The following is an 11,944-nucleotide window of genomic DNA, read 5'->3' on the forward strand; positions in this document are numbered from 1 at the left end:
TCTGTCTAAAGTGCGATATATTTATACAGATCTACAAGGACCCCTGACGTAGGTGTGTTCCTAAACAATAGATAACAGACATGCTTGGGATGGCAGTTAATATATACAAATTAATATAAACAATCCCTTGAAAGTATAGAGAGGGAAAATCCCTAAGTGTGAACACCTACTGTTTGTTTGTCTTTGTTGCTTGATCTTGAAGCCTTAGCGCGGTGACACTGATATTGTAACTCATAACAAGTGGCCTAACTATAAACAAGGCAGCCATCTTAGAAGAAATAAATAATTAAATGTGCTAAGACAGAGCAAGCTAAGTAGGTTAAAAGTCAGTAGGTGACGGGGCACAAGTCTGCAAGCAAAAGGCTAAGGTAACTCCTGTTCTCCCAGTAAAATGAAGTAGGATTCACTATACTCTCCCCATTGCCGTAACAGGTATGAAGAAGGTATAGGAACCCAAATGCTAAAATTGCTCTGAACTAAAAGCTAAAAGCATTAAAAAATCAGCTAAAAAATCTTTAAAATGTGTTAAAAAGATAATAAAAACAATGTCGCTAAAACACATACAGAGATGTTAATGTCAACCATGACAAGCACAGCATGCCAAAGCAAGTTAATTGAAGTGCACAATTTTAAAACGGGAATGGCCAGTCAAATCATCAAATTATGTGCTGTACGCTTGATCTTGAAGAGTGTCATCAAAGTCACCAACCAAGGACCTAAAAAATTTGTCAACATCATCTGATGTAAAATCGAGAGCTGGGCGAACAAACGGATCCACAGAGCAGTAGTGAGCAGTATTTCCTGGTGTAACGTTATCCGTTGCAGTGTCCTCATCCGTGGTAGATCTCAAAATGGAAGGCTCATAGGTGGGCTCGTGGAGCAACCTCAGTTTCAAGGGGCATGACTGTGTATGAATCCTCATCGGGGACATCAGCAGTGCGTGGTCCGCAGGAGATGTCAGGGGGTGCCCAGAGTGCTTCATCCTGCCAAGGACAGAGGTAGTGGATGTATCTCTCCACTGGTTCTGGAGGGGGCCTGGTGCCCAGAGTGCTTCATCCTGCCAAGGACAGAGGTAGTGGATGTGATACTCCACTGGTTCTGGAGGGGGCTTGGTGCCCAGTGTGCTTCATCCTGCCAAGGACAGAGGTAGTGGATGTATCACTCCACTGGTTCTGGAGGGGCTTTGGTGCCCAGAGTGCTTCATCCTGCCGAGGACACAGGTAGTGGATGTATCTCTCCACTAGCTCTGGAGGGGGCTTGGTGCCCAGAGTGCTTCATCGGACGAATAACCACTGGGGATGGCAGCCATGTATGCGGTGGTGTTACTGGCTCAGGATGTCGTGGGGCCGCTGGCGGTGCTTGCGGCAGTGTCAGTAGCGGCAGTGATTGCGGCAGTGTCAGTTGCAGCAGTGCTAGCGGCGGTGCGGGCCGCAGGCTCTCTGGCAGCGGTGCTGGCTGCGGGCTCTGTGGCAGCGGTGCTGGCTGCGGGCTCTGTGGCGGCAGTGCTGGTGGTGGGCTCAATGACAGTGGCGTTGGTGGAAGGCTCTGTGGCGGCAGTGGTGGCTGCAGGCTCCGTAGCGGCAGTGCTGGTGGTGGGCTCAATGACAGTGGTGCTGGCGGCGGGCTCTGTGGCGGCAGTGCTGGTGGCGGGCTCTGTGGCGGTGTAGGGGGTGGTGCAGGTGGCGGTCTTCTCCGCCGTACAGGTTGGCGTCGACGTGGACAGAAGGTGTGACACTGGTCCCTCAGTCGGTGCCACCATGTCCTCTCCTGTCCTGCCCTTCAGTTTTTGGCCCTCCCCCACCCTGAATGGTGGTGCAGCTGTCTTGCCACTATTGCCTTTCGTTTCCCATGGGCCCTTGGTGGCAGGTGTTTTCTGCTTCTCCCTCCGGGATGTCGGCAACTTTTTTAGTTTTGCAGGTGGCGGAATGTCCTTACCCTCGCTCTGTGGCACACTGGCAGCCCTGATGGTTGGCGCACTCCAATAGCCCGCAGTTGCTGGCACCACTGTGCCTGGGGATGTGGTGGCTGAGGTGCTGGGTTGGGAGCTGGAAAGCCTGGCCCTAGGGGACGGACGGCGGGGAGGTGTAGGGAAGAGGTCAATATTAGCCAGGAAACGTTTTTTAGACACACTGGGATGGGAAGATGGAGGGGGTTTGGGAGTGAAGGAAGAGGTAGTGGTTGTAGGAGGTGTACGTCTGCTGAATTTGGATGAAGGTGCATGGGCTGGAGGCTGTTGTGAGGTGGATGGCTGTTGGGTGGGTGTGTGCCTGCGTTTGTGTAGTTTGGGAGGAGGGCTCACAGACACACTGGTAGAGGACACAGGGGATGTGTCAATGGTAGTGGGGGTGGTGAGTGCACGCGAGCGGTGTGTGGTGATGGGCATGCTGGTGATGGAGGTAGTGGATGAAGATGTAGTGCATGCAGGTGTGAGTAAAGACAAGCCTGGGAGGGAGGAGGGAGACGTGGAGGAAGGGGACACAGTGGGGGCAGTAGATGTTGGTATGTCTGCATGGGTATGGTGCTTGTGTGAGTGTCTGTGGGATGTGTGGTGCTTATGTTTGCCTGAGCCACTGTTGTGTGTTGAAGTGTGTGCATGCTGGTCTGATGGTGTGCTTGGGATAGGCTGAGGTACAGGGGATTGGGTCTGGGTGGAGGAAGTTGGAGGGGGGAGGCTGGACACCGGGACAATGGCTGCCATCAGTGCTGAGGCCAGAGCCTGAAATGCTCTCTGTTGGGCTGCCTGGCCAGAATGAATTCCCTCCAGGTATGCATTTGTTTGTGGCAAATGCCTCTTAACACCCTGGATGGCATTCACAATGGTAAACTGCCCAACAGTGAGGGATCTAAGGAGGTCAATAGCCTCCTCACTGAGGGCAGCAGGGCTGACTGGGGCAGGGCCTGAGGTGCCTGGGGCAAAGGAGATGCCCACCCTCCTGGGTGAGCGGGCACGGGACACACGCTGAGGGGCTGCTGGGAGGGCGGAGCTGGTACGGGGGTGGCGGCTGTACCTGTTGATGTGGGGGGCACAGAGGGGCCCGCCACCGCAAGGGAGCTCCCATCAGAGGAGGAGTAGCTGTCACTGCTGTCACCTCCTGTCCCCGCCTTTGAGCTCCCCTTGCCCTCCGTCCCACTGGTGGCTTCAGACTCCGTTGTTTCACCCTCCACGGTCAAGTGGGATGCAGTTCCCTCCTGCTCCGGTGCCACTCCTCCTCCGCCTGATGATGCTATTGCACACAAGAACAGAGAGACCACAAAAAAGGGGGGACACACAGAAAAAAGACGTTCAGTGCATGCAACACCACTACCATTGGCGGACACTACAGGCACAGTAGACCTCTGCACTACGCCATGCACTTATAGTTCCTAGATTATTCACAGGGCCATGGGGTACAAGGCCTATGCCCGCTTGCTGCACACATGGAAGTCACAGGAGCCTGACTAGGTGTAGATGGAACAAACCACTAGTAGGGTTGGGATGCCACTGAGCCTGCCTCACAAGGGACCTTGCCTACCAAGCTCGCCCTGGCCTAGGGGAACTCACTAGCCACCTCCCCTACCCAGACACCTCGTAATGCACGCAGAGTTAGATGATTGTGACTGTACTCACCAACTTGTGGCTGCTGTGATGCCCTGAAGCGCCCATCAACTCCAGATAGGCCACCGCAAGGATGCAGAACATCAGGGGGGTCATGGTGCACAGGCACCCCTTCCTCATTGGGAGGCCAGCCCCAGCTGGGCCTCCGTCGTCTTCTTTGCCCAGCGGCGGAGGTCCTCCCACCTTTTGCAGCAGTGGGTGTTACACCTGTCAAGGACCCCCAGGGTCCGCACCTCCTTGGCGATGGCAAGCCAAATACCCTTTTTCTGGTGGGCGCTGACCTGCAGGGAAAAGACAGCAGAAAAAGGATTAGTCATATCGTCCAGACTGTCATCCTCATGGCCCACCATATCCCTCCCATCATGAGTGAACATATAGAAAATGGCGGTCACATCCACGGTGGTGTGTACTGTCACCGCCGTCGTACATCGCCATTGGCTCCTGGAACCCATAGGACCCAATGATAACCAATGTGAAGTTGCACAGCGGTCTTTGAACACCTATCGCAACAGTGCACAACGCCAGTGGAATTATCTAATTTCCACTTGTCCCTCCTCACAGGTCAGGCAGCCGCCATTTCAGGGGGGCACAAGGCATGGAACCTAACTGCATCACAGCAGACACTGGCACAGCAACTGACTGTTGGATTCACATACAGGATCTGTAAATGAAAAAAAACATCATTCGTGCAATTTATGTGTGAATATGACCCTCTGCTCACAGTTTTCTTCCATAGGCTTCAACCTCTGAGGTTGAATATGAGATGGTGACATCCTCCGGTGTACAGACCCCTGGTGGACCTTGCGACAATGGAGGACAGACACATTATCCTAACCTACAGACTTGATCGGGCCACAGTCCAAGAAATGTGTGCCCAATTGGAACCAGACCTGAGGTCAGCTATCCACCAGCCCACAGGTCTAGTGCAGGTCCTGTCAGTGCTACATTTCCTGGCAAGTGGTTCCTTCCAAACAACAGTGGCTATGGCATCAGGGACGTCTCAACGTGTTGACCAGAGTGTTGTCAGCCCTGCTGACACACATGTGCAGCTACATCTTATTCCCCCCATGTGGATGATTTGGCCTCTGTGAAAGCTGACTTTTATGCCCTGGGACATATCCCCAACTTCATTGGTGCCATTGGTGGTATACATGTGGTATTTGTCATCTCCCCCGGAGAAATGAACAAGTTTACAGGAATAGAAAAAGCTATCACTATGAATGTGCAGATGGTGTGTTTGGTGGCCAGTACATCTCCCATGTGAATTCCAAATACCCTGGCGCTGTGCATGATACCTTTATCTTGAGGAATAGCAGCATCCCATATGTGATGGGCCAACTCCAGAGGCACCGTGTGTGGCTAATAGGTGAGGACAAGGACCCTATACCCTGTGAATAGTTGTCTGGGTCTGGGGTTGTCCCTACGGGTTAGTGTGTGTCTAACAGTTGTCCCTCAATAGTTTCAGGTGACTCTCGTTACCCAAACCTGTCATGGCTACTGACTACAGTGAGAAATCCCAGGACAAGGGCAGAGGAACGCTACAATGAGGTATATGGGCGAACTAGGAGGATTATAGAAAGAACCTTCGGCCTCCTGAAGGCCAGGTTCCGGTGCCACCATATGACAGGTGGTTCTCTCTACTACTCACCAAAGAAGGTGTGCCATATCATCGTGGCCTGCTGTATGCTGCACAACCTGGCTTTGCGATGACAGGTGCATTTTCTGCAGGAGGATGGTCCAGCTGGAGGTCTTGTGGCAGCTGTGGAGCCTGTGGACAGTGAAGAAGAGGAGGCAGAAGAAGAGGATATTGACAACAGAAATAACGCTATCCAGCAATACTTCCAGTGAGACACAGGTAAGAAGATATCACTGCCTCCCACATCTCATACTATTGTTTGACCCATCATTAGTCTGTCATTTTCACCCAGTGTATGAACCCTGACTTGCCACTTTGCATTTCCATTTAACAGATGTGGGTCCCACTTTGTGACCTCTGCTATATTTCCTCATGGACTAGAGCTGTGTTACATCGGTATGTTAACATAGCTATATTCCATAGTTATTGCAATTACACATTAGTGAAAGCACAGACTGACTCCAGAATGTTTTGTGATTGATGTGTGTTTATTTTTGAGCAAATAAGTGGAGGGGGTTGTAAAATGGTCAGGGGTGATGGTGGAGGAATGTCCATGGCAGAGTCCAGTCTATTTGTTTCACAGGTGCATTGTCCAAAGGGGCATAGGAAGTGGAGCAAGGGCAATTGAAGGATGGACAGGGTGACAAAGTGGGACAGAAGGATGACATTCAGGGGGGTCTCATTTCCTGGCAGGGGTCTTGGCAATGTTCTCTATCTTGTTCCTGGATCTCAGGGACCGTTTGCGGGGTGGGTCTCCATCTGCAGCGGTGGGGTGCTGGTGTCATGGTCCTGTGGTGGTGCCTCCTGTCCACTAGCGCCGGCGGAGGTGGTGGGCTGTTCATCATCCAGGCTAGTGTCAGGGGCCCCTTGTTGTGCCACAGTGTCCCTCCTGGTGTTGACAAGGTCCTGCAGCACCCCTACAATGGTGACCAGGGTGGTGTTGATGGAGCTGAGTTCCTCCCTGATCCCCAGATAGTGTTCCTCCTGCAGCCGCTGGGTCTCCTGAAAGTTGGCCAGTACCATTGCCATTGTCTCCTGGGAATGATGGTACGCTTCCATGATGTTGGAGAGGGCCTTGTGGAGAGTGGGTTCCATGGGCCTGTCCTCCCCCTATGGCACAGCAGTCCTCCCAGTTCCCCTGTTCCTCTGTCCCCTGAACCGTGTGCCCACTGCCACTGCCCCAGGTCCTGATTTTCTTGGGGTGGTGGGTTGCCTGGGTTCCCTGTAGTGGTGGACACACTGCTGATTGACGTGTCCTGGGGACAGAGGGATGAGCCCGCTGGGTGGGCGCTGTGCTGGTGTTTCCTGCGGGGGAGGCTCTGTGGTGGCTTGTGCCATTGTCAGGGGAACCAACTGTCCTGAGGTCCCAGATGGGCCAGGCTGGTCATCTTGATCCAGTTGTGCAGAGAGGCTTTCATCCTGTGGGTCTCTTCTGTGGGGGTTCTGGACATGTCTGGAACCTCCTGTCCGGTGACGTTGGGTAGGGGTCCTGCAGGGGTGTAAAGGGATGATTATTGCATCTGTGTGTGCCATCGTGTGCAATGGGTGAGTGACCCTGTACTCCAGTGCTTGCATTCTTGTCTAGGTCATGTGTGATATTTGGTTTGGGGTCTGTGTGGGTATCTGTTGTGGACATGCTTTGGTGATGGGTGTCCCGCATGCAGGGCTTGGTGTTGGGATGTGTGGGTTGTGATAGTGGGACATATGTGAGGTGTTTGAGTGATGGGGGTGAGGGTGAGGGTGGGGGTATGTGATGGCATGCAGGTAGGGTGGGGGTTATTATAGTTAAGAGTTGCCTTACCAGAGTCCATTCCTCCTGCTACTCCTGCAAGGCCCTCAGGATGCAGTATTGCCAAGACTCGCTCCTCCAATGTTGTTAGTTGTGGGGGTCCACCTTCCCCCATAGGTCGTTCCACCTCTTCCTGAAGTCATCCCGTGTTCTGGGGTGCTGTCCCACTGCGTTGACCCTGTTGATGATTATGCGCCATAACTATATCTTCCTAGCAATGGAGGTGTGCTGCACCTGTGATCCGAATAGCTGTGGCTCTACCCGGACGATTTCCTCCACCATGACCCTGAGCTCTTCCTCGAACCTGGGTTATCGTTGAGGTGTCATGATGTGGTGTGGGTGATGTGTGAGGTGGTGTCGGTTGTGATGTGTGAGGGGATGTGTTTGTGTGTGTTGTCTGAGGCGCTTGGATGTTGTGTGAGTGATGATGTTGTGTGCCTGTGGATGCTAGTGTTGTTTCTGGTGGTGCCTCTCTCTGGCCTTCTATTGCAATTCTGGTTGTAAGGGTTTGTGGGGTATGTGGGTGTGTGTTTTATATTGGATTAGGTGTGTGGGAGTGGTGTGTGTATGTGTATCAGGTGTGTGTATTTCGAATTGTCCAATGTGGTAGTGTTTTGTAAATGTGTGTGTATTTTGAGCGCAGCGGTGTGTACCGCCAATGGAATACCGCGATTGAAAGACCGCCGCATGGATTCGTGTGTCGTGATAGTGTGGCCGTGACGGTAGAGGTTTTGTTACCGCCAGTTTATCACTGACCTTTGGTGCGGCAGACTTGTGTGGGTGTCTGGATTTTGGCAGATTCCGAGCTGTGGGTCGTAATAGCTGTAGTGGTATTCCGCTGCCGCAGAGGTGTGTTGGCGGTCCTCTGCACGGCGGTAAGCGGGATTTACCGCCAGGGTTGTAATGAGGGCCATAATGCACACATACAAATTTGTTATTTTGGTGTCAGTCTTCATTGCCAAAAGAATGCTGACATCACAATAACTATGGAATCACACTTGTCACCATGTCTATGTGTGCACATTGCAAGTGAAACTGTACCTGTGATATTGTGAGTCCAGTTGTGTATGCGAGTCTGTACGTGTATGTGTGTGTAGGATTCGATTGTGGAGGGAGCTGGACTGGGTTCTGTGTATTGTTGTGGCTCACATGCTTGTGGGTCTGATGTGTGTTGTGTGTTTTGGTTTGTGTGCTGTGTTTATGTTTGCAACATTTATGTGTGTGTTGTAGTTGTATGGTGGCCTTGGTTGTGATGTGTGCTATTGTGCTTTTGTGTGTGTGTGTTTGTATAGATGGGTGTGACTTTGTGTTGGTGGTTGTGAGTGTGCTGTGTGTGTGTGTATTATCAATAGTGAGTGATGTTGTGTCATGGATGTCTGGCAATGTATATTTTCTGCAGGCAGATGCTGTGTTGTGGTGGAATGGCAATGGAAAATAATGTGTATGTTGTGTGTTGTGCAGGTGGACACAAATAGCAAAGGTGCTGTGTGTGTGTGTCACTTACCTCTATGCGATAGCCACTGCCATTGAGCAATGCCCAAGGGCTCCTGTGATCGTCTACATCTGTCAACAATCCAATGCCAATACACTGCCTGTAGGACTGTAACATCTAAATAAGGTTGTTGGGAACCCGCCAGCCTGACAGCTAGCTCCATCGTGGTGGTCTGTGGCTCAGCCGCAATATATATCAATACAGCGGGCAGAACACCATCGACTTGATGGAGTTTTAGAAACTGCTGCTGCAGTGGATTGGTGGTAATACTGCCAAGATTTAAAATCTAAATCAGGCCGTTAGTCCAAAAAGAAGGAGAAGGTAAATGTAAAACTTGAGAAAGGGAGACCGTAATAAAAAAGTATCATTAAGTAAATACTGAAAGCGTTACTAGTCCGTCATGAAAGTCGTGTGTATATATATATTATATATATATATATATATATTTGTCACGAATCACCCTTGGCTTACCGTCCGGATCAGAGGGGGATGGTGTGCGTCACCCGGTTCTTGCAAGTCCTACTCTGACCGAGGTAGGGGCGACCCCTTCCGGTAGCCACGGTGCTGTTGACAATAGTACGCCACCACCCTCCGTGCCCTCTAGAAGGAGTCCCAGAGGAAAAATCCCAAGGGGAAAAAACCTCCAACAGGAACTCCCTGGAACAGAAAGGAGGACACAAGGAATTAGCACTTAGAATCCTGGAAAGACTGGAAAGCAGAGGAAAAAAATAGGAACAACTGGAGTCCAAGCGAAGACCAGCCGGAGCGTGACCACCACAGCAGAAGTGTTGCAACGCAATGAGAAGAAGAATTGATTCCCCTTATATACCCCTAGACAGGAAGTGGTAGACAGGAAGAAGGAACACAACCTTTTTGGATTTGGAAGGGGCTATAGCAACAGATAGGAACAGATACCATAGCAAAAAAGGGAACAGATGAATGCAGGGAAAAAGAGAGGTGAATGGTGTGCTGGGAAGGAGAAGGCATGGCTCCATTAGCCAGAAGGAGGAAGAAAAGAAAGCCATGGAATGGGGCACCCGGTAAGTGTGGGAATCGAGGGGGGGGACATGGACACCCCATGACAACCCCCACGCCACGGGCCGCCGCGGCACGACAATATATATATATATATATATATATATATATATATATATATATATATATATATATATATATATATTTTTTATTGGTTTTATATTTCAAATATGCAATACAAGCTGTTCAATTGTCAACAACAGGATAAACTAAATTTGTCAGCATTAGAAACATATAACAACCCCAAACCCCACACATTAGACACGTCTCGGAATACTACCAATCCTTCAGTATCATTACTTGCTGCAATTGCTGGAAACGTTAGCGTGTGTTGAGTATCTGAGGGGGTACTCGCGCGTGACCAGTGTGGACCCTTACTGCTGAACCTGTACCGCGTGTCACCTGGTAGTGGCCCCGCGTGGGTTTGGTGATAGCGGATGGTGACGGAGGTTAAGTATTTACCCTATGTGTTGTAGATATTCTTGCGCTGGTGAACTAGTGAGTTGTCAATGCGGGAGGGGGAGGGGACAGTCAGGACCGTTCTATGATGATGGGCCGCCCTTTGAGTTATGCTTCTGCGGTGAGGTGTGCAGGAGGATTTGTGCTGTGCTTGTTCCATCTATGAATTCCCTGGATCAAGGGGGCTTATCATCGTTTTTGGCCTCGAGTTTGGTTACCAACGTTTCCCAGGCGGCGCACCCTGTGTGATGTTGCCCCTCTCGCGCCCCCTTCTTTAATACCTGGTATTCCGTACGGGCCCCGCGTAGTGTTAAGGTGTACCAAGATTTCCGATCAGGTGCATTGGGGGCTTTCCAATGCATTGCTATCAATCTTTTATACATTGAACAGGCTAGGTCTACGAATTTGTGCAGGTGTCTTTGTTTTTTAGATCTTGACCTCAGCCCCAGTAGGCAGGACTTATGGTCAACTGTCAATACACGCCCCGTTAGTTCGGAGATCCCCTGTACCACCTCCGTCCAGGCTTTTTGTATGCTAGGGCACTCCCAGACCATGTGGTAGAAGTTTGCTGACGGCGCTTTACATCTAGGGCATGTCGGCTCAGAGTCGGGGAACATTCGCTTTATCCTGGAAGGGGACAAATATGTTTGATATGTGAAGTTAAACTGGGTGTACCTGAATCTGGGGTTCCTTGACACTCCTCGGGCATGATACAGAGCTTTCGGCCATTCAGCTTGTGCCCGTGCCCCCGATCCCCCGGCCCCCTCAGCTATGTGGTGGGCCAGGCGGGCACGGGGGCAACGCCGGGCGGAGGCGCGCTCAGGTCCGCCGGCACAGCTCCTCCCCCAGCAGCCTCGGTAAGGTCGGGGTCCGCGTCCCGCGACTCCTGGCCTTGCGGGCTGATTTCGGCGCCATAGCCACAGTACAGCCGGCGACCAGCTCCCGGTATGTCAGTGGGGTTCCGGGGGGCGCCCTACAGGATATTTTTAGCGAGCCCTGGATGGAGAGCTCGCTTCAGGCGTCCATCCCGGCCGTCATTTTGGCTCCTCCCCTATATATATATATATATATATATATATATATATATATATGTTCTATTAAGAAGCCAAAGGTTACAGGGATGTTATCACCAGTTATAATTAAAGTTATTGCAAGTAACCATGACAGTTTTTTCCTCTAAATATTTTACTGCAAATATTACATTGATATTATCAAGGATGGTATCAAAGATGAGTGCTGTAATTTGTGGGGTAATTAGTAGTGCTTGGCAAGGTTGTGAGTTAAAGGTACCTTGGGGTATGACTTATAGTTACTTGAGATAAATATAACAGGTCCATTTCTATGGTTTGGTTGATCTCCATCCTGGGGACTCCATCCCTGAGGGCCCAGCATAATTCGGATTTTTTTCTGGGGAGGGGGCCGCGTTGCCCCCTCTCCAGAGCCGATCATGGCCCAAGGCACTCCATCCCTCATGACCCGGCCTTAACATTGTTTTTTTTTTTTTTTTTTTAGGAGAGTGGCCATGTGGCCCCCCTTCCCAGGCTTATCTAACCCCTGGGGCCCCATCCCCTTGGGGACCGTCCTTTTAAAATGTACTTATTTCGGGCGGAAGGCTTGGACCGGAAAGCAACGCTTTTGTAACTTGCTATAAATTGATTCAGTAGTTTTTGAGATATCAAAGAAAATTCTAATTTGTACGTATAGGGATGCTTAGGCTCCACAAACCCTACAGATATCGTGCTTAGATCTTATTGGCTGTCAGCACTTCAACAAGGAAGTGTTGACAACCATCTTGAGACTTGGCCAATGTGAAAATTGTGTGGGGGAGCAAGGAAACATGGCCCACTCCTCCGAAATATAAAAAAAGTAGGAGGCCAGGCCTGGGGTTTGGGGTCCCCAGGGCTGAAATCAGCCCAAGGGGGGGGGGTGCACAGAGGT

Source organism: Pleurodeles waltl, chromosome 11 (assembly GCF_031143425.1).
Source record: "Pleurodeles waltl isolate 20211129_DDA chromosome 11, aPleWal1.hap1.20221129, whole genome shotgun sequence".
Taxonomy (NCBI): domain Eukaryota; kingdom Metazoa; phylum Chordata; class Amphibia; order Caudata; family Salamandridae; genus Pleurodeles; species Pleurodeles waltl.